Source organism: Ornithodoros turicata, chromosome 4, assembly GCF_037126465.1.
Source record: "Ornithodoros turicata isolate Travis chromosome 4, ASM3712646v1, whole genome shotgun sequence".
Lineage (NCBI taxonomy): Eukaryota > Metazoa > Arthropoda > Arachnida > Ixodida > Argasidae > Ornithodoros > Ornithodoros turicata.
In genome coordinates this window covers 28,504,583-28,526,810 of record NC_088204.1, presented here as the reverse complement: position 1 = coordinate 28,526,810, position 22,228 = coordinate 28,504,583, and the positions used below count along the sequence as shown (strand labels likewise).

The following is a 22,228-nucleotide window of genomic DNA, read 5'->3' as shown; positions in this document are numbered from 1 at the left end:
CTATTACTACACACACAAATCATGCCCACGTTGTAGTTTCTTTTTTTTTTTTTTTTTGTTTACGATTGCACCTCTACTACCAACACCCAGGATCGCTCGTGCCTCATGCTGATAGCTTTGCCGATGGGTCTGATTTGGTATTTTCTCTTGTTTTCGCTACCAGCTTAGATATACCTTCGCTTAACCACAGGGCCAGGTTTTTCGAGAAAACCTAACTGTTTCATAGTTCGGCTCGCTTAGGGCAGATGGCGCCACGATGGCGCCAGAACATTTTCAAAAGAGCCGCCACTAATGTGAAGCAATTTATTTCAACAGATGGCGCCGCCGACACAGCATAGTTCGATATCTGTTCAACATATGGGTATCGGTTTACCAACGGATTCAACAGATGACGCCACTTTCGCGAGATTTGAAAGTCGCCGCCGATATGGGCTTCCAGCTCATCAACCGCTTCTACAGCCGGCGCACATTATTACACTGACTCATTTCACCGGTATCAACACTACCCGTGGCTACCCAAACTTGTTGCAAATGTTAATTTTGCAAAGTTTACAAGCATATCAGCATAGGGAACCGATGATGTCAAGGGGAAGAGTAGGTGTACGGATGGTGCAAATTATTTGTCGAAGCATGAGATATTGTGACAAACTATAGGGGCGATGAAATCTGCTGAGAGAACCACATGGACGCGTTTGTCCGACTGTGAACATCAGAGGCGTTTACCAAGCCATCCTCGAGAACCGGCAAGTAACGGTTCCGGAAATTGCAGCACAGCATAACATTGGGCTGCGTTCACGGGCAACTTTTTCTAGTAACCCGAGCAAACATCTCATGAACAATTTGGAGAACGCGTGCAGGTGTAGCAAGTCGGTGGCTGCACCCACAAGTAACATTACGGCAACCGGAGAATGTGGGTTCAAATCCAACGAATGGTGTTTTTTTCTTTAGCTTCTTTTAAATTCCGTGTTAGCAGCAACTGTGTCCGAAGCAACTGTGGCTATGAGCGGCGTACAGACGTGGACAGGACGAGAGAGGACAGCAGGAAGGAGTGGGGGACAGGGGGGGTTAGTATGCGTCCTGGGACGACTTCAGGGGGAACCGTGCCGGCATTTGTCTGGAAAGTCTTCAGAAAACCCAGGGAAAACCTCAGACAGAACAGCCGGTGACAGGATTTTCCTGAGCTGCTGTTTATTAAATCTTAGCGTGTTTTTTTACGCCAAAATGTCATCATTATCTAAAAAAATGGCTATTGCTATTAAAAAGTTATTTCTCAGCGGTACCTGCAGGAATTGAATCCATTCAAGAACATTCTGGATGAACAGAATGATGTCGGGCGTAACTATGGCGAGCGAAAACATACGAAGGGTGTTCACGTTAACCCAGGGAACACATGGTGGGCTAGTAAACGTCTAAATGACGTCTAAAAAAAGAGATAAGGAATGTCTATAGAATGTCTAGGCAATTAGACCAAATGTCTAGTATCCCTCCACTAGACGTCAAATAACACGTCTAACGTTACGCCACCTAGCCATCTAGCCCTAGACATCCGATGTCTATGTACCTAGCCGTGATTTAGACACTCTTTTGACCTGGATGTCTGGAACAGGGTCAGACACTTAACCATGTATTAGACATGAAGTCTACAGCTAGACCAATTTTATCCCTCCATTCAGGCGACAGGTCTAGGGTTATACATTTCCTGTACCTTACTTTAGCCACCTTTAGACCTACTTTAGACCATGACTAGTCCTGCTACCGTCCTGGCATGCATTCATGCAGAAATATGATATAATTGATAGCAACACGGATCTCAGCATAAACATTTATTCGCAGTAAACCACACACGAAGTCTACGGTACAAAACTCTTGTCTAAAACTGGATTGACTTTGCCGCCAAGCAGGCGTCTTGTGTTTTGACTGAGGAGTGTTGAACTGGCAGCAGGGTGTTGATGGCCACCTCATTCCTTTCTTCCAACGAGTGATTGTTGGTGCTGCAGCACTGCCTCCAATGACTCACTGTGGCTAGAAAATAGAACAAAACATGTCAGAAAGCATTATGTAGCCTGCTAGTTCTAACTAGTTTGTTTAGTGGCTATGCACACTCTTTTACGGGATGCTTGTCTGGCCACATAAGAGCAAAAGCTGTATCAACATTGATCTGAGAGACACAAAGAAAAGAAGCTGCACGTACAAAAATCACAGAACTGTTACAGCTACACAACACAAATTGCAGCAACAGCTGAAAATCTGTTTGCGCGTCACTACCTGATGTGGACGCTAGAACCCTGCACCATCCGCGGATGGAAGCGAATATCAGTAAGATACTTGCGGATTCGGATGAGAATTTATCACTTTCTGTGGTGTGCGGATCGGATGGCTCGAGGTCGGATGCGGATATACCGCATGCTGTAATTTTTCTACTAGCAATTTATTTGTATTGCGCACCGACAGCGAGCGCATGCCCAGGTTCACCTTTAACCATGCACGGCCAAGACGGGAGAGAAGGCATTTTGGCGTCCACACGAGCACCGGTGAGGAAGCGTTCCAGAAGTCTCTCCATATCGCGTTTGTTGAAAGGTTTACCTTTGCTTGTCGCCATGAGTCCTTCCATGAGAGCATGGAGGCATCCGAAATTATACCAACATTCTTCCGGCTGTGTTTACGCGTCCTTCAGAACTTGCGGATCTAAACGGTTGTGTATGCAACGGTGCGGATCAGATAACGTGTACGCGGATGCTAAAAATCTTATCTGCGCAGGGCTCTAGCGGACGCTGCCAGGATCTCGGTGAAATGAGGATGTAACAGCTGTCGCTGTGAAAGTACATCAATGTGACATGCGTTTTCTTGTGACACACGACCTTACCTGGTCGAGCAGGCGACTGCTAAGCACTCCATGATTGGCGCAGCACTTCCATCACTCCATTACGCTAAAAAAACATCTGTGCTGCTCTCATAACTTTGGTGCAAAACTTCTGTACAGGATAAAAATAAACACTGTGTATATTATAAAAGACAATACAAAGCAAGAGCTGTATCACTACGTCAAATATTATAAGTACGTACAAGTAGCATACAAGTTTATTCACATGACATCATCCGCAGGAGACTGCCACTGTCGCTAGCAGGCAGATTTGCTGCCATCGGCCTTATTGTAGATTTCAGTCAAGCTGTTACCCATATTATACTCACCGTATATCTGGTGTTTAAAACTTGTTGATCTGTGATTTGTAGAATCTCTGAGCAATTTCCATATTTTTTGTGTTAATAGTCACCTAAAAGGCATAATGCAGCGAACAAATGCAAGGACTAAACATTGAGGGACCTATAGTATGGCGCTGAGGTGACCTCAGTGAATAAACCTTGTAGGAACTCAAATCTTGCACTACTACCCGGTAGCTGTTTGGGTGAAGTAAGACGGAATGACATAGTCACGCTGTTCTCAATACAATACCAAGGATGTCTCAAAACGACCAAGCACAAAAATACTAGTTTTGTACCGTTTGATGAATATTTTGTCTGCTGCCCACACAGGTTGTGCAGTTCCTTAGCAAGCTTCTGGCAGTCATTTCTTCTACATCGCACTTCCCTGCTGACTTTCACAGCATCTGAAAAAAAGTTTGATTTCGTTAACCACAAGACAACCATGTAAATGGAAAGCAGTTAGAGTCTTCCACCAACTATATTTGCAATACTTTGTTGACAAAAAATTTAAAGAGGCTCCCTCCAGAGTAAGATTAGGGGGTACATCGAACACCAGGAAGATTGGAGGACAACACAGTCACACGTCAGTGACAACTGCTTCCCCTCACCTCACAGGGAACTGTTAAGCTTATGTGCAAATAGCTGTTTCGTAGGGTAGGTTACCACTATTTTCATATCCACCGATGCAAGATAGTCCAAGCACCTATAAAAAGAAAAACCCAGTTGCTATGAAACCATGATATGCAAACAAAAGTACTTGCGCAAAATTTTTAGTGTGTAGTTTCACTACCAGCAAAAAATGCAACAACCGAAGTCGGGCTGACATGACAATGAACTAACCAGCATTTATGTTCCGGCATGTCCGCCCTGCAAACCGTAACTGTCGACTTTCGTTTACTCAAGACTTCAACAGTCATCGAAAACTCGTTAATCTCGATGGTTAATTAGTGATACCGTATTTATTTTAGCACCAAGACGAACCAAGGCACTTAATGAAACTTTGTACTGCCGAACATACAACGTTAATCACTACTTTGAATGCAAGTGCAGTCAGGTCAACCCACACTTCCAATATGCTTCAATCGGTGATACGAAGCCGAAATAAAGGAAACGATATTCCGATATTATGCCACGCATCTCTACTACATGCGGTTTGGTGCACAGAAACAGGCACATACTTTAATGAAGAGTGAACTCACCCCTTAAACTTGAAAGCCAGAGAACAAAGAAACGTTGTCCACCACAGTACTCTGGCGCTGCGCTTAACAGCTTTTATCATTGGACAGTACGGCGTACGTTCTCGCTATGCTCAAAAATTGCAAGACAAAACGCGCGGGAGATTAGAACTTCGAAAGATTTTCGTATAACAACCAGTGGAATGCAGCATGCAGCCGCGAAGACCCCAACTGCTACCCGTTGCGCGTCCGGAAAGTTTGAAGTTTCAACCGTTGAAACTGAACTGGTTCGAACTGGTTGGATGGATGGATGATGGATGGTGATTGGGTAGACGGGCAGACGTCATTGTCATTGCTTTAGCTCGTGCTTATTGAGTACTTATTTTTTGTAATATCTTTAATTTCCGTGGCCGTTCATTATAATTGGGTGGTGGAGGTTAAATGTTAAATAACACATATGCCAATCCAGCGGAAGTGACACCAACATCATCATCATTATGCAATTGCCACCGTTGTTGCAGCGACGAGTGTCGTATTTTGTGATGTGTGTGTTGAAAATCGCTGTTCTTTTTGCAAACATTTTATGAGTGCCTTTGCTACTGAGCTACAGGTGTGCCTAATATGTAGCGCATTGCCTGTTCAGCGGTTTCAAAAAGATACCATGGGCAGTTTCAAGATTTTTTGAAGGGTCCTGAAATCCCTGAGTCACGTCAGATTCCATTTTACTGCTGCAGCTGTGTAGCTTGTGGGAAGATGTTATGTGCAGTAAACAAACATCTGCTATCTGCTGCCTACGTGCAAAGTGCTTCTGTGTTTGTGGAGCTATGGTTTATAGTGCTGCGCTGCACGATTCGTCAGAGTCGTCGTCTTTTTTATTGACGTTTCAGTGATTCAATAATTTAGTTGCTGATTTCTTTAAGTTGGTGTAGCAGTTGGTGCTAAGGTGTTGGTGCAGGGGAGTTACTAACGTACAAAATTTACATTTACCAGCAACGGTAACGCCATCAGGAACGATAGTTCAAGAAACATTGCTCCGAACAAATGCGGGCTTTCGTTAAGAAAGATATATATTCAGTAAAATAAAATATTACTTCACAGCACTTAGATTCTGGTAATGTCTTCTAGTTGTGGATGCTGTCAGTGTATATGCATGTCAGTGAGCCAAAAACACTCGGATCATCATATGTATGGACATTATTTAAATTATCTACGTACCTCAGTCAGACTGCCTTCATCTGACTGATCTTTTGTTACAATATATGGGCATACAACTCACATAGCATGAAAGACTACATACTATCCATTTGGTCATAATATAATTGGACAAAGTTAATGTGGTCCATTCCTTTAATAGTTTCTGAAGGTTGTTGCAGAGTCCAGTTTTATTACCTCAGTATGATCATTTGCAAACAGATTGTACTTGCTGCTCCACACACGTGTGATGGAAAGTAAGAGAATAAGGAATTTCCTTCATGTATGAGGATCATCCAACAAAAGTTCCTCTGCTGTGATCAAAATAATAAACCTATAGCACAACATTGAAAAAATTTATGTACAGATTAGAGCTCAACGTTACTCCCTAACACAGTCACCTTATTTAGCTGTACATTTTTGAAACTGTGAGGCATTCATTTTGCATTTCACCTGATCAATTTGTGTTTCATGATCACTTGCGAATTGGTGACTGCCGAGGGGTGCTTTGAGAGGAAGATGGAACAGCAAATTGGGCAAATTTTCATTGAAGTAGGAATCGTCACCTTGAGCACGAGGAGAACGGAAGTATACAGGAAGCCCACGAAAAGGAAACTCACGTTTGTGTCTCCTGTATACTTCATTCTCCTCATGCTCAAGGTGATGCTTCCTATTTCAACGTTGTACCAGCTCGCTTGTGTACTTTTTCTCTCTTTGGCAAATTTCCAGATGAATTTCTGGAACAAATCCTGAGTCTTTCAAGACGAGTGCAGACAGCGTTGACGTGGTTGTACTACACCCTTCCAAGTCCTGTGCGTTTTTGTTTCATTGTAGTTTGACGCTTTCCCAGGATCTCGCAGTACATCTGCATTTACTGTCATTGTGCATGTGAGATAATCTACAAGTTGCACACAATGATAGTCCTAAAACATTGTCGGCATAGCCTTTCCAGACGAAAACGCGAGCTTGACCTCCTTCAGAATGCTTTCACCGGGCACCCACCATGACTTCCTATGGTATTTTGTCTCAGCACTTGCATAATGCATCCAGGTTTCATTAATAAAAATTGTTCCAAGAAATTCATCTTGACCGTCTTGATACCATTGAAGGAAAATGCAAGCTGCATTTATTCGTTGCTCTTTACAAATGTTACCGAGCAAATGTGGCCCCCATCTCGCATAACTTTTGTTGACCATGCTGAAAGAAATTTGTTCTCATTAGTATCAGAGTGCAGTACTAGTGACCCGCCAGTCTCCGTTAACAATTCTCGGAATTTCAGAAAAGAAACGTCGTTTCGTGGTGTTATAGCTGATCTCCCACTGTACTGTTCATTGTGCAGATTTTCACGACCCTGTATAGAGGACACACCATTTCAATGCCTGTAAAGTGTTTTGTATAAACAGGTGTTAACTGTCAGTGGATATTCTCTAAAGTACTCTTTCACTCTTTTATTCTTTAACGAAAAGTAGGATAACTCTTCCGTACTAGGATAGTCAGACGTACTCGGAAATATTACATCCATGCTTGAATGCCTGACACATTAGGTGAACGGCACTCCATTAACCAACATCTGCAGTGCCGGGATGTCACACCCAACTACTACACCATTCAGTTTGTCCTAGTGGTGTTTCCTTTAAATAACAAATATCGGGAAACTTATTTTTGGATGGCCCTCCTAATTCCAGTTCTCTTTCTGCATTTGGCTACATTTTTTGGATTTCTTGTGACGACTCTTGTGGACAGATACCAGCATGGAAGACTTAATAACAATTGGGGTTTACATTGCGAGACAACTGAGATCATGAGCGACGCCACAGCAGTTGGTCTGTGGATTGCCCACCTGAGTGTCCTTAAATGTGCAATGAAAGCTCACCACATAACACACCGTATTTAATGTTCCTTGTGGAAGATGGCATGTCTAAGCAACCTGTATCCTGGCACTAAGTTGCTGCTGTTTTTGGCCGGGTTCGAACCAGCGATTTCGGGATCAGAAGGCGAACAGACTCACTCACCAGGGCCGGTTCACGGACAACTTGAACACCACAATTATGTTAACTCTGCCATCAAGTAATTCAGTTTCCTGCATATGTTTTGTAACAATTGAACTTCAGTTTTGTAAGCCTGAAAGCTAAGCTTAGAACCACCTCTTATAATATAGTGACTGTATTTGATGTGTGAATGTGTTCACACCTCTTAAAAAGCTAATAAAACAAAAATCTTAAATGATTTCTAATATGTGGTACATACAAGGCCAGCTACAAGACGTCTACAATTAGACGTCAATTACTAAATGTCTACAAGATGTCTAGTAAATCACTAATTTTAGACGTCTAAATAATGGTAAGACTTTTAGACGTCTAGTCAACGTCTAGTTTGGGCACTATCCCTAAAGTCTAGGGCTAGAACAGGTCTGGACGTCTAGTTGACTACCATGTGTTCCCTGGGAAACCTTGACTTCTGTCTCCTGAGTGCACAAATGTCTCGCGCTACTTCTTTTCGTCATTTTCACACGGGACACGAACCCGCGTTCACCACGTGGTGGTCCAAAGTTTCTGAAAAACAGAAGACACGTGCAGGACAAGGTAGCCGACAACGAGGTTCGCGCGCACATCGAACAGCGAATTGTCATGAAATTTCTCGTGAATGCAGGAGTGAAGTCATCTGAAATTCATAGAAGACTTCAGGATCAATATGGCCACGATACAGTTAGCCGCAGCCAAGCGTTTGAGTGGTGCAAACGGTTTCGAGACGGCCGTACATCAGAGCAGGACTATCCGACCGGCAGAGAAGACTGGAAAGCTCCCAAGAGGTAAGGTACACCGTTCCGACACTGAAGGACAGCCGTTCCTTGATCGGATCATCACGTGCGATGAAACGGGGGTGCGCCATTCACTCCTGAGTCTAAACGCGCATCAAAACAGTCGAAGCATCCGGGCTCGCCAGCTCCCAAGAAGTTCCGAAGCAGCTCGTCTCCGGGTAAGATCATGGCCACGTTTTGCTGGGACAAGGCTGGCGTTGTTCATCTTGATTTTCTGCCCAGAGGTACCACCATCAATAGTGCATATTACTGCCAGGTTCTCAGGGATGTGCATAATGCGCTGAAGCAAAAGCGGCCGGACCTCATCACCAAAGGGGCCCTCCTCCTACAGGACATTGCACGCCCGCATACCGCGCATCTCACGACACGCACCTTACAGGAACTTGGCTGGGAGTTGCTGCCACATCCCCCTTACAGTCCAGACGTCGTCCCCAGCGATTTCCATCTCTTCGAGCCTTGGGGGGCGTCACTTCAGCTGCGACGACGAGGTCAAGAATACAGTCCGATCATGGCTGCTATGCGCCGATAAGGATTTCTACGCTGCTGGCATCCAAGCCCTCGTGAAACGCTGGGGCAAGTGCATTAGTGCAGCTGGAGATTACGTTGAAAAATAAAACTAATTTCTCGCCTGTAAGTTCATTTTAATTTTGCGAAAAATGAAAAGTCCAGGTTTCACGTGAATACCCCTCGTACATTCACTCTATAGGAAAACTACCCCACCCAGTGCGAAACTCGTTCCTTTCGTCATCGAGAAAAAATACAGCAACCACAAAATCACCAAAGCAGCACGGTTCATTAGCTTACAATCCTGAATCCGGCTTTCTGTCGTCTTCACACCACAAGCCAAACCGTGAAAAAGCCCCCAACCCTTAATGAGCTGTCGTAAAAATAATTATCTGCTCCACCTACGAACGCCTTGTATGTACTTCAGCATAGTCGGCATGTACTTGTATGTATGGGTCACCACCAGGGAAACACAACTGTCGCTACAGAATGGCAAATAACAATACTGAAGTCAGATTTCCCCACAACTCTTACGCACACACGACGCGCTGGATTCCGGACATTATTGCTGTTGTGTTGATTTCGGTAAAAGCTGGCCCAGGCAAAAGTCTGGAGTGGGACCATTTCAAGGTAGATTATTCATATTGGAGTTCAGGTCCCTCTTTGAATGTGGGACCATTTAGTGAATGGGGCCAGCTCAATGTGGAACTAGTTTTATTATGGTTGTCTCGCGACGTAAACCCCCTATTGTTATTATTATCATGATGGCCCCAGTGGAAGTGGCACCAGTGGAATTGGTCAGGCGGTCCCCTCTGCTAAGTGGTCCCGGATAACGCCACTTAGTAGCTGGGACCACTGAATGCATGGCCAAAAATAATGCGTAAAAATACACATATTATTCAAAGAAATATTGTTTATTCTGCTAAAAGCATACACTGAGCAGAAAGAAATAATCAATGCATCTCATGCGTATTACCTGTAATAACTCACTGCGTCTAGACAAGGCACATTACTGTGTTGATTGTGCGATGCACTCAAGGACCACTGGAAGCATGGCGTTTTGTTGACTGCCTCACATCTTTTGTTTTCTCCGAGAAGATGACAACCCTGTCCTCCACGCATGTCGCGAAATGTATCCCCTTATTATCCCCCATCATATGTTCCGAATGTTTATAAACTCTTCTTATTCTGTTTCACAAGTTCCTCCTAATTTCCTGAAATGAAGCATCTAATTCGCAATAATCAAAGCATCACGGTAAGGACTCAAACCTTCTAACACCAGAACAAGCACTGTGTGCAGTCCGTTTGGCGTGTCTTCGTCCGGTTCTTCCCTGTACGCTGTGTACGTCTTCTTAAAGGAGCATGGAAAGGAAACTTGAATGGCTGAAAACCGTTTTTAATTTGTCAAGCAGTGTGTAAAAATCATTCTCGTAAAATATTTCGGCTGAACAATATTTTGTTACAGCGCAATCCGATTTATAAAATCGCTTCCGTGGCGGGAGGCTCGCGCGCTCCAGCCACAAACCACCCCCCGTTGACTGTGACGTCAAACGTTAAACGTCCTCTCAGTCGCTACGGAAAATTCGTCTGCTTCGGCCACGGCATGCTCCTTGTTGAGAGCGGTTCATTATGTTCTGTTGGTTTGAGGCATAAAACAGAGGTGCAAACGAACAATAAAACATTACGCTCATAATGGTAACGCGATCGTGTGTCTTATAGACATTGTTTTTGTTTATTATACACGTCTCCAACTAACGAAAAGTGCCAGCGTCTCACATGAGGCAATAAGCAGGGTGGTGGTTCGTGCTGTTCGCGAAGCGATGCAACATGACGCGACTCACCTCGTATTCGTTGCTGGAAAACAAGACCAACAAAGTGCGTTCTTTCTGTTTTCAACTTATTGAACTAGTTCAACGATCACAACTTTCACTCGCACTGCACCTGCACGTCCCCATTCCCTTTTTGGAGGAGTGCTGACCTCAATCCACACGCGAGTTCCCGATTTCGTTGCACTGCGTGTCTTCACCGTGCAACCGAAAAGAATCGACTGGCGGCAGACTGATCAGACGACCAATGTTTCCGACGCCATGTTCTGTAAAAAAAAGAAAAGAAAGGTAGCCGTTTCTGATGCGCATCCGTCTCTCGGCAGAACAACGAGCGCGAAAGGAGCCCGCCGTCACCTTGACAATTGTCGGAGTCTGATCGCAGCCGAGGTCACTTGCGAGCCCTAGGAGTGGACGCAACGTAGAACGTCACATCGTGACGAAGGGGCCCGTCATTTCTCACGTGTCTTCCACGGGAGTAGGAGAGAGCTCTCCGCACTCGTGAGAATCAATCGTGCTGCGTGCGATATTTTTCTGCTACGCTCATATTTCTTGCGTGAAAACGTTATTTAGTGATCGGACATTCCATCACGATCAAAAACTAATTTTCTTTTCTCGGTCTTAGACTGCTCCTTTAACGTCAAAACTCCTCCGGGATATTGACAATGTGTTTCACAGGAACCAATGTTATCGCATTGTCTTAGAAAGCGCTCTAAAAATCACGTAAATGCTACACACGGGATGCGACGCGTTCAAATTCCGACTGGCACTCTCGCCCTTTCGGCGTTTGAATTTGAATTTGAATTGAAAGCCGCCCGCAGTACCGTGCCCAGTTAGAAAACTGTTTAAATGAATCCACTTGTAAGTGGATTATGATACCAGAAATGATACTTTCAGCTAGAAATGACTTCCATTTCCAAATCTATAAATACATGAATGCACTTGCAAGGAGATCCACTGAAAAGTGGAAGCAGATTTCTAGGTCCAGAATCAACTTGCAAGTAGATGACGGAACCAGAAATCGAATTCCATTCTAAAGAGGGCTCAGGTGGCAGCCATAAATGGACCAGGCCTCAACATCATTCAAATTATTTCTGAACAGGAATGTATTCTGAAGCCTGTATGAATGAATCTGAAGATGTATAAAGAAGGTAGCTAAGACAATCAATTCCCACCCCTCTGCTTCATTAATTTATCACGCACATTCACTCCACGCCGTATGTAACAGGTGTGATAACAGATACATGGTACATATATTCAGTTTTCATGCGGTAAAGTGACAGCACTGAAAAAATAATGTGATATTCCACAATTTGATGCAAACTTCGGTGATACATCCAGGTGCGAAATTACAAAGGTCATTATCAGTCGCTCTTTCTCATTTTTCCAACAATGTAAATCCGCACAGTAGATGGTGTGTCGAACTGTGTCGATGGTGTCACCATGTACTATGCACACCACAGTTCGAGGTAACTCTTTACTGTAACTATAAGTTCCTTTTTTTGGTAACTTGGAACTAACTCGGTATTTTTGCGCTGTGGCAACTTTCTGAGGAACTTGTTTCTTTTTCAGGTAACTTTATCAATGTAACTTAAGCTAAGTCCCAAGTTATTTTTAATTCCCTTTTCACTCACGTCCACATATTGTCTTCCTTTCTCTCCGGTTCTTTCATGGCATTTTTTGCCGTAAAACGTGATATTCAATCAATGACAGTATTCTATTCAGGAAGTAAGAACCGCTGCCATTGAACTGAAGCTGAACCATTGTGCGGCCACAGGGAGTAAGATGCAAAGCGTTCGAATAGACCACTGCTAGAGAAACTTCATCATGACGTTGGTAGACAGACTAAATCCGAAACAAACGAAGGAGAGGGCTGGGTTCCACGAACGGGCACATGTTCGCTGCCTCCCATTGAAAGAAAAGTAGGACCGAAGGTCGCGTCCCTTTCAGGGGCCGTCGTAATTCCCTCAAGACCGTGGCTTTCGGGCGCGACCTTGTTCACCTCTAGCTTCGAGCGTAGTTCAATTCTACAAAATTTGTGGCGTCCTCCAACACTATGGCGTCATTCGCTTACAAACAGGGAGGGGCCATATCGTTGGACTTAAACGAAAACGATCTAAGCGTGTTGCACTCCTCCGCAGGCAAATAAATGTGTAACTCAACTGCTCACGCGCGCTGCACCTGTGTAGTGCTATTTTGTGTCCGAAGTAACTTGGAAGTAACTCGTTCTTTTTTTAGTAACTCCGTAACTGCGACTTACACTTCAGGCTGAAGAACTTTATTTTTATTCATTTATTTTCAGTACCCTCAGGGCCACAAGGACACAAAAGAGGGGCTTCAATACATCAATACAAACGCATACAAGCAGTGACAAAAAGGCGCACTGGGCGCTCAAAGAATGCGGAATGAACAGACTGTAAGCATATAAGTGTACATGAAAAAAAAATTATTAAATATTACAAAAGAGCCACAGTCTCAAGCCTCAAAATAAATAAAGAAGCAACAATTAACGTATAATATAAAGACATAGTACATAGAAACCGGCAAACAGGAGAGCATGGATGCGAAAATGGGTTATGTAGAAAACAACTCTGTAATGGAATCCCTAGAAAAGGGCAAGTCCTGTATGGTAACAATGTTACTCGGTAACCTGTTCCAGTCACGTGCGGTGCGAATGAAAAAGGAGTCGGAGAAAGAACTAGTATTTGCGTGATGGATTTTAACTTTTCGAAAGTGATCCAAGCGGTGGGAGGTACACGTGGGCGATGATATGTAAGAGGAGAGGATGAGATCGTCATGATAGAATATTTTATGAAAAAGTGATAAGCGAGCAACTTTACGACGACAGGCTAGTAGGGGTAGCTGTAGATGGCTGTTTCATAAGAGAAACACTTGCTGTGCGGTTGTAGTTTCCCATGATAAGATGTGCTGCGTGATTTTGAATGGATTCTAGCATCTTAGTAAGGTTATTGCTTCCGGGGTCCCAAACCGAAGCAGCGTACTCGAGCTTGGGACGCACGAGGGATCTGTACAGGTGCAGTTTAACGTTTGAGGGAACCATATAGAAAGTGCGACGAATGAAACCCAATGAGGAGTTGGCAGAACTGCACATGAGGGAAACGTGGGATTTCTAAGAAAGGTCAGCCTCTATTTGAACCCCAAGTTATTTGTATGAAGTTACGGACTCCAAGGTGGAGTTGCCAATTGTATAAACGGGAATATAGGTGGCGTTACGGCTGCAGGAGATCCTTAAATGCTTGCATTTGTTAATGTTGAGTTCCATGGACCATGTCGAACACCAGTTATGAAGCGAGGCGAGATCAGACTGAAGAGAGTTAGTATCTGAGCTAGAATGAATCGCTTGATATATGACACAATCGTCAGCGTAGAGTGGAATGGAGGAAGAGATGCAGTCGGGGAGGTCGTTGATGTAAATGAGAAAAAGTAAGGGGCCTAGGACAGAACCTTGGGGTATGCCGGAATATACTTGGGACTGTGCGGAGTTAGTTTTGTTAGCAGTGACAAATTGTAAGCGGCCTATCAGGAACGAATGAATCCATGAGATAACTTTAGGATCGATATTAAGTCCAGCTAATTTGAGAAGTAAAAGTCTGTGCGATACCTTGTCGAACGCTTTACTAAAATCCAGGAATAAACAGTCACCCTCAAGACCTCTGTCTGCAAAAGAGTGGATATCATGAATGAAAGATACTAGTTGGGACTCACATGAGAACTGTTTACGGAAGCCATGTTGATAGGAGTTGAAGAATGAGATAGATTCAAGGTGGTTGACTAAGTGAGTATAGATGATATGCTCTAAGATTTTAGATGGCACGCTAGTGAGAGATATGGGTCGGAGGTTAGTAGCTAGATTCTTACTCCCGGACTCGTGCACCGGCACGACTTTTCCAATTTTCCAGGCGTCAGGCAAATGCCCAGTCTCCAAGGATTGTTCAAAGATTTTGCTGAGAATCAAAGATGAGTACAGCTTGGTGTTTTTCAAAAACTTGGCATTTATATTGTCAACCCCAGCGCTAGAAGATAGGCTTAATCTGCCTATGACCTTGGCAATTCCAGCCGGACTGAATGTTACGGGGAGCTAGAACAGAAGGGACGGAATTGGTAGTAGAAAAAGTACTACAGAAGATGGGGGGGGGGGATTGTTAAACACGTCAGCAATGTCGGAATCAGGGACAGCCGTACCGTTATTATCCGTTAAAGATAAGGAGGAGGGCACCTGTTTGTTGACAACGTACCAGAATTGTTTGGGATTGTTTGTTAATAACTGCGGTAGAGTTGAAGAAAAGAAGGTAAGCTTTGCGTCCTTGATGGCAGTTTTGTATTGCCTAGCAGCTATCTTGTAGTCTCTAGCTAGCGAGTCTCTTCGTCAGCTGGACTCTCGCCCATTCTCCCTATCGAAATTGCTTGGTCCCTGGCCTAATCCAGCCCAGCAACGCTCTGCGCTCAAAGCTCTTCTGACATTTCTGGACACCATCGGACTTCGATCGTTATTGTGAAGGAGCTCGTTATTTTATTCCCCACATTCCCACTAGCAATGGGGTAGAGTATTGCCTCTGGCGATGAACCTCCCCGCTCTCCAAAGCCAAAAATAAAGTTGTTGTTGTTGTAGCGCAACCAGTTGGGTTGGGTTCGGGAATGCCGTAAAGTTTTGAAAAGCCTCCTTTTTCGATTTCTTAGTCGCCTGATGGTGCGATTGAACCATGGAGAATCAGGCATGGCTACAATTGTGGTGAGAGGGATGAATTGATCAACAAGGTCGTCAGCCTTATTTGTAAATGAGGTCCAGTTCTCTTGAAGCAGGCGATCGCGGAACTCATCGATGAAATTGTCTAAAAACCTGCCTAGTTCGAGATTGATGATGTCGAAATGAGCCCTCTTGTAATTCCGGATGATTTTGTTATGCCTCACTCGGTAAACACATGGCAGGTTGATGAAAAAAGGCATAACAACATGGTCGCTTAAGGCAGGCAGGTACAAAATATCAGACACCAAAGCGGGGTGGGATGTGAGGACAAGGTCAAGAATATTTGCACTATCTCCAACTATCCGAGTTGGTGCAGTAACTAAGTCGTGACATATATCAATTAAATCAGCAGCGTCACCAGAGCTAACACATACGTGAGGCGAAGGCGAGCTCCAAACTATAGCTGGAAAGTTGAAGTCGCCCAGCACGAACAATGGTGTATTAGGAAAACGTACGTTTATAAGGTTTAATGCGTCATACAGCTCGTTAACGAAAAACCAATTAGAGAGTTTTAGAAGATCGTTGATAACGTGGCTTGCGTCGAACCGTATCAACCGGAACCAATCAGTGGATAAGATTCTGAGTCACGCACCACTGCGATTGGTTCCGATAGGCACGATAACTTTATCAACGGTATACTAAAACTCACTATTATCTGAAGGAGGACGATAACAAATGCCAAGAATTACGGGCTTGTGTAAGCAATCAGCAGTTATCCACAGGGTTTCAAGATTGCAATCTATATGTATGGGAGAGGAGGCAAGACTATTTGACACTGCAATCAATCCGCCAGCACCAGATCTGCTCGGTCTATCAGCACGGTATATAGTGTAGTGTTTACAACAGGAAAAGAGTTCAGAGTTACATCCCAAGCAGCACAATGTACAGAAAGTCGAGTGCAATAGGGGTGAACGGGTATGTGGAAGGCCTTGAACAGACTCGTGAAACTAAAGAACACTGATAAGATACATGCCGCTCACCCCTATTGCACTCGACTTTCAGTGCATTGTGCTGATTGGGATATTTTAGCTGACAGCCAGGTTTCAGTAAGAAAGATAATGTCCGCATCGCATGAGTCGATGACGGAGCAAAGGTCATCTCGTTTATTGATTAAACTACGGATGTTGGTATACAGTAGAGATATTCTGGGGGTGGTTGAGCGACTTCTAGTGGCCGTGTGATGGTGATGGTTATTGGGAACGATTTCCGTCACGTCTAGGACGCAGGCATATGGGAGATCCAACATTTTGGGGATCACGGGAAAGCTCGACAACAGCATTGTTGTTGGATGAAGACGAGGAGCCGTCGACGTTTGGGATAGACCTTGCACGTTCAACTATGTTATCTTATCTCGTGACGAGGAAGCCACTGCAACGATTGGAATATCCCCAGTTCTTTTGGAAACGCATTGTACAGAACAGCTGGGAGGATCGTACATGTAACAATGGTCACCAATCCAGAGCTTGTTGAAACGGAGTTGAAACTGAGTGTTCTGCGCAAGTCCATATTCGAACAAATTTTTTCCTAGCTAGTCTAGTAGCCGGGCAGAACTCCTCCTGAATGGAATATTTAGCTTCGACTTTTGATGCAAAATGGCTTCTCGGAGTTTAAAGGAAGAAAACTTTGCGATAATGGGGCGCAGTCCGTTCTGCCCTTAAGTCCCTATGCGGTGAACACGTTCGAAGGCATTGCTGGGTACAGGGATATGTAGTTGACAGATATGGAAGGCTACAACTTTAGATTCAGATTCAGTCCAGGATGCGGCAGGGGAGTCGGCGATACCACGAAATATCAGATTATCTCTTCGAGATCTATTTTCAATGTCGTCAAGACGGCTACGAAGGTCGTGGTTCGCTGCCTTGAGAGCATCCAGTTCTTGATGCATCAATTCGACAGCGGGTTTCATTGTCTCAACAGAAGAAAGGCGCGAGCTTAGATCAGACAATTGATACGAGATTTCATGCTGCCCGGTTTGAAGAGTTTGAATGGCGCCGAGAATGCCTTCCTGTTGTCGGCTGACAGAGTTCGTCTGGGTTTTGAGCTCCTTTAACACTGCAACCATATCGGACAATTGCTTAGCCAGGGTGTCGTCGGGGGGACCCGGAATAAGTTCCACGTCGCCACTTAGCGCGAGTACCATGCCAACAGCACTGAAGCATTCAGATATGCTAAAGTGCATAACATGTGGGCATGGGAAGACTAACAAGTAGCGGCTACTGGATTTCTTAGCATACAGAGAGGGCAGTGTACCAGCCTGTTGGGATAATAGGATAGAAGAATGAGGCAGCATCGTTGACACAAAGTTCCCATGCCCACTGAAGCAGCGTTCACCAAACCAGTTGCTTAAATTGTCCGGGTGGCGGATAGGTGGTGGGACAGTCAAAGTCGATGAAGACGAGAGGCGAACAGGTCTTGTAGCACTGACACGAGGACTAAAGTTTTGCGGGAAGGTCCAGTGATTCCGTACGTCTGATAATGCGGTTAGGTTAACTGCACACGAGGCATCAACCGGGCGTGGGAGTGCAAACAGCTGTAGGGATAAGAAGATAGCAGCATGAGGCCACATCGTTGACACAAAGTTCCAATGCCCACTCATTCTACTCATCAACTTCATTACTAACTTAGTTACATTTTTCACACGGTAACTTAACTCGTAACGAGTTCTTTTCGACAGGTAACTTCCCGATCTGTGGTGCACACCGTGGTTCACATTTAGGATTTGAGGATGACTATTCACAACCGATCTGCATGATACATCGCCGGTTACCCTTAGTCACAATAAGTCGTAATGGAGCTGCAGGTGCTTAAGTTCAGGAACAAGATGCATATCAGAGCACCTCGCTACACAAATGTAAATATGTTCACATTTTTATGCGGTCTGACAGGGTGAAAAACAGGAGGAAACACCTAATTTACAAGGCTGTGTCTTAGACGCAGACTTGTGCGTAACGCGTTACTAGTAATTTCGTTACTTGTAATCAATTACTTTTTTAGTATTTTTTTTGAATAATCAGTTACCTTTCCGAGTAATCGGTTACTCAGTGATTATAATGACTTTTCCAGTAGAGATTAACTTATCTTTCAGATGTTCTGCCCCAAGTCAAGCCCCTCGTCATCGTAATAACGTACTGGAATTTGAGGGTACTCTCCCTAATCCCTTCCTGCGCCAGCGTGGTACTTGAAGCATTGGAGGTTTAGTGAGTAATGGGGAAGTTCCACGCCAATGTTCTCTACAATCAGATCAACGTGCACTTAGTCACTAGATCTTAGTGCACTAAGATCTACCTGTCTTAGGCGTTTTTTGTTTGTCGTGCTATTTCAGTTGTTCCGCTGTTAAACGTTTTTTCTTTTCTTTTCTGGGGCACACAAAGACGGGTATAATTTACCTGAAGGCAGAGTAACCACCGAAGTAACGCGTTACTTTTCAAATACTTTTCTACTCTTCTGCTTCGTTACTCAATTACATTTGGAGTCGAGTAATTGATAACGGTAATCGATTACTTTTTGCGTAGAAGTAACGGTAACGGTAATCAATTACTTTTTCCGAGTAAGGGGCACATGTCTTAGACGCCAACAGAAACTTTCAACTTCCAACAGATTGTGAGTTGATGCCGATGGCGCTTGGTCGCGTTTGACGATGAGAACACTATAGCTGGGTGATTCCACGTGAGATCAGGCAGATTGGTCCCAACGAACCCCCCCTCCCATTTTTTTATAAGCAATAAGTAGAAGCCTAGCTTATGAAAACCATTCCAGGACAAAAATAAATTGAAAATTATTTTGGGAGTTTGCGTAAAAAATAATTACGTGAAACGGCAATTTTGCGCAGTGGTATTTTCGTCAACTTTTGGACGTTGTATCTCTGGGGCCATGAGGCGCAGGGGGAAAATATTTTTGTCACAGAATATATAGATTGTCGTTAGTTGGCCGCGTACTTTCTACGGTCGCAGCTGTGGCAGATAATTTCCTAAACATTCTCAAGCGTGGTACAGAATGATGCATTTAACGCTGTTGATTAGCTGAAAACGGGAGGCGCACGCCTTTTTTTGGGACACTTATGTAGTTAAGTATGCCGAAAGGCTTATAGTCCCGTTTTCAACAAATGAACAGTGATAAAGGCATTAATCTGTACAATGGCTGGCCGTCGGCCTGCTGTACGGTGAAGCTCTATTTTTAGAGTGCAGGTGGTCTCATGGTCACGATGGCGCTTTCCTTTTCCTTAGACGCTTTCGGACTAATGTCGGTAGAGTTCCTTTAGAAGTCGGTCCAGGATGCACATTCCCCCATGGCGCCAGTCGTGACGTTGCCCTCGTTGTCAAGACATTGCCTATTTGCATAAAAGCTGAGTGTGTTGTCTCAATCCCAATCACAATAATCTAGGTAGTGCATTCAGTTCGCGCCCACGACCACACAGGGGAACAAACAATGCGTCCGATTGAGCGTGAGACAGCTACTTAATTTTCATGCAAAAGGTAGTCAGAATGTGGCTGTATATATACTTCAGAGATGGGCGAAACATGCAGCTGACACTGACACCTCATGCACGCGGAAGGCACGCTCACACGCTAGGGGTCACGTGAAAAGAAAAAAAAAACATTTTATTTCAGAATAGACACACTGCGAGCTAATCGGCGTGCACGGAGTTCAAGACCCTCCTGGTGAATGAATCCGTAGAAACCCTCCTAAGATGGCAGCCTTGCTCGAAATGCATCTCGAAATACAGGGATGTCCTGAAGAAAGGAATAGTAACTGAATAGAACTGTCAAGCCTAATGGCTTTTTATCCCGACTTCTATCCGCAAAGAAAAAATAAACTGAAACTGAAGAATGAGCAAAAGAGTTTCATTGGTGTTGGCGTTGGCGACTCGGTATTTTTTCACGCGCTATTCTGAAACTTACTAATAAGGGTTCTGCAGGCCTTAAGCATAAGTGGCCAGTTTATATCACTACACATTAAAAAAGAGATAGCTGAAGACAAACGAAATGCAGAACATAATCAGAAGAAACGGCGCAGTGAAGTAAGAAGAAAAATAGGCCGCAAAGACTCCATTCTCGGGAGCTACTCAAAAACGTTTGAATTTTTCTCTATCACTGCAACTTGTCATTTCGCCTGGCAAAGAATTATAGCGCACAGATTTGAATGTTAACTGGTGAGGGACGCTTATTATGCAGAATAATGCAGGTCGCGCACGTGGTGCAACCGCGCATATGATTGTCTGCTTGGCAACAATTCCCCATGCATGAAGTTCGGTATTTCCTAATGCTTTCGGGAAAGCAAAGTGGTTTCCGAAAGTGTGCTTGCGTTCATCAGCAGGGCAGAGACACAGAGACAACGCGACACACTTGGCTCACGTTTATCATCCAGTCTTCCTGTGTTTACGCGATTTCATTGCGTTGATCGTTCTGAAAAGAAAACACACTCCAAAGAACTCACCGATACGTCCGTGCTTCACCGGAGGGTGCCCACACGACCACCCTGTCGGGCACACGGATGCGAACGGTACGATCTCATATATTACAGGCACTCGCATTGATCACACCCACAGATTCCTCGACGTGTTCCAGTAACATCAACGCCTGAGTCGCCCGAGTATTCTCGAAAGCGATTTAAATAAGCCATTGTTAGGAGATGGAACAGGACGCGAGAAACCTCGTGCGTGTTCTTCGCTTGAGCTGGCCAAGACTTGCCCATTGTTGGCAGCTGAATGAGAAAATATAGAGCGTTCAAACAGCGAAAATATCAAACCATGTGTCACGGGCAACGGCCGCATCTGCAGCAAGTGTCACACGCCGTCCCAGGCTATGACACCTCGATCACCTCGGTGACAACCGTAAGCATGTTTCCCGTAGCTCCATAGGGAATAAGTTCGCTCTGTGGCACTTTTCAAATCCAAGTTTGGGCTGGCACAGAAGTGTCACACCTGTTTCATGTATCACTAAAGTGTCACAGTTTTTAGAGTGTGAGCTCAGCGAACCAGTGGTGCGCTTTCTCCAATGCGTTCCATTTCTAAGATATCATAGAAAGCTGTGATACCGTTGTGAATTAGACGTCGAACTGTCCATGTGATTATGTGTGAGAGTATTCCATGGCGTACCTTTAGTGCTCGGAAGGAAAGATGTCTATAGGCCTCAGATGTGGTATGTCTGACAGACAGACAACTTCTTAAGATCGAAGCAGTCTACAGACAGTGTCCGTAGACTGCTTCACCCAATAAAAAAATCACGGGATTTCTTTTTGAGCGAAACGGAACTTTCGGTGGGACATTGAGAACAGATATGACAGGATGCAAGGCAAGCCATCCCAAATCCAAACATATTTTTAACTATCCCCTCATTAAGAGTTGTATTGCATCATGTGTAAACATATGTGAAATGCAGTTCATCCAAATATCTTGTAAAAACGTAATTACAGAGACGGCCTTAGATACGACTGACGAAGAATCTGCCTGTCCGGCAACGTCAAATTGGGCAGCAGGCAAAATCCCAACCATTTCCCTTAAGGAGCTCGACCAAATACACATCCAATTCCGTCGAAAAAAAACGTGATTCAATCCAAATCCAAATCATCTGTCAAAAATGTGATCCAATCCAAATCGAAATTCTCGTCATATTTTCTCCGTAAATCAAATCCCAAATCAAATCCACGAGCCCTTTGATGGATTTAAATCAAATCCCCGGATTTAAATCCGCGACACTGCTGTACGCACCTTGGTTCACATTTGGTATTTGAGGATGACTATTCACAACCGACC

The 22,228-nt window shown here is 44.3% G+C and overlaps 1 protein-coding gene and 1 long non-coding RNA gene across 5 annotated transcripts in view; one reads left to right on the top strand and one right to left on the bottom strand.

Annotated features, from left to right (window-relative positions):
* Nucleotides 1-22,228, top strand: part of LOC135392883 (uncharacterized) — a 100,694-nt gene that overhangs the window by 19,379 nt on the left and 59,087 nt on the right. The gene's annotated exons all lie outside the window — the stretch shown is intronic.
* LOC135391389 (uncharacterized) lies at nucleotides 1,811-4,472 on the bottom strand. Its single transcript, XR_010421918.1, has 5 exons — nucleotides 4,401-4,472; nucleotides 3,810-3,904; nucleotides 3,498-3,605; nucleotides 2,864-2,972; nucleotides 1,811-2,022 (listed from the first exon to the last, which is right to left on the bottom strand). It is a non-coding gene; the product is annotated as an uncharacterized LOC135391389 (long non-coding RNA).